The 1,094-nt window shown below is 40.7% G+C and overlaps 1 protein-coding gene and 1 long non-coding RNA gene across 2 annotated transcripts in view; one reads left to right on the forward strand and one right to left on the reverse strand.

The window, feature by feature from the left end:
- The window catches only part of LOC109911592 (homeobox protein koza-like), a 6,266-nt gene that overhangs the window by 4,439 nt on the left and 733 nt on the right, over positions 1-1,094 (reverse strand). The window lies entirely within an intron of this gene.
- LOC125487342 overlaps positions 1-1,094 on the forward strand; it is a 9,104-nt gene that overhangs the window by 871 nt on the left and 7,139 nt on the right. The window lies entirely within an intron of this gene.

Here is a 1,094-nt window from a genome sequence, read left to right on the forward strand (position 1 = left end):
GAATAGATTCCAGTCTGTAACTCACTCCCGGGTATCTGTTATTCTATGCAAACCACCCCGAACCCCTCGATTAGATTACAATCTATATCTCAATCCCAGGTGTCTGTTATTTTACGTATAAATCATCTGAGCACCTTGATTAGAATCACTCCTAGGTATCTGTTGTTCCAAACATAAATAATCTGAATTTATGAATTAGATTCCAGTCTCTAAATCAATCCTGGGTATCTGTTATTCAATGCATAGTCATTTATATCAATTTTTTAGGTACGGTACAACAAAGGGGAAACAGTGGCTGATATATATTTGAATTTCCAAACAAAAAAGGTCATTGAATAAGCTTCCACACATAAGGATACTTTGTAAGAGAAGAGCCAGTAGTGACGGGGTGTTAGGTGAGCACGGACAGAGGATTGTCCAACTACTAGAAGACAAAGTGTAAGGATAAGACATTATGTTCAGGTATTGAGAGGATATTGAGTGGCAAAAGAACTTTGTAGATGGAATGTGATGTGGGGAATTTTGAGGTAATGCACTTTGACAGGAAGAATACGAGAATGACGATAATTTAAATAGGGAAGAACTATAGAAAGCTGCAGCATAGAGGGACTTGGACGTCACAGAAAAGCTAGCATCCAAGTTCAATAGATCATAGGGAGGGAAAATGGAAGGTTGGCATTTATTGAAAATGGAAAGAAGAATGAAAGGAAAGAGGTCTTGATAAAACATTGAAATAGAGAGAGGCCGCGCAGAGAGGGGCAATAAATGAAGCATAGACACAGAGAGGGACCAAGACAAACGGAGACAGGGGTCAGTAAGGGACAGTTTGACTAGCAGCTGAAGTTGGAGTGTCAGATACAAGAGGAACATTGTCTGAAGAAGATTAAAACCAAGAGCTCAGAATCAGTCTGATAAACAAAGAAAGACTTTGACATAAGCGAGCAGCAAAAGGAAATCGGGGAGACAAGAAAGTCTGAGGGAATGGATGAGTTAGACAGAGAGAAAACCAAGAAATGTGGTTGGAGACAGAGCAAGCCAGGTAGAGACAGTGAGGGAGAGGGGAGAGAGAGGGAAGTGACAGAGTGAGGGAGAGG

The sequence above is a fragment of the Rhincodon typus genome, chromosome 40 (assembly GCF_021869965.1).
Source record: "Rhincodon typus isolate 14 chromosome 40, sRhiTyp1.1, whole genome shotgun sequence".
NCBI classification, from domain to species: Eukaryota; Metazoa; Chordata; class Chondrichthyes; order Orectolobiformes; family Rhincodontidae; genus Rhincodon; species Rhincodon typus.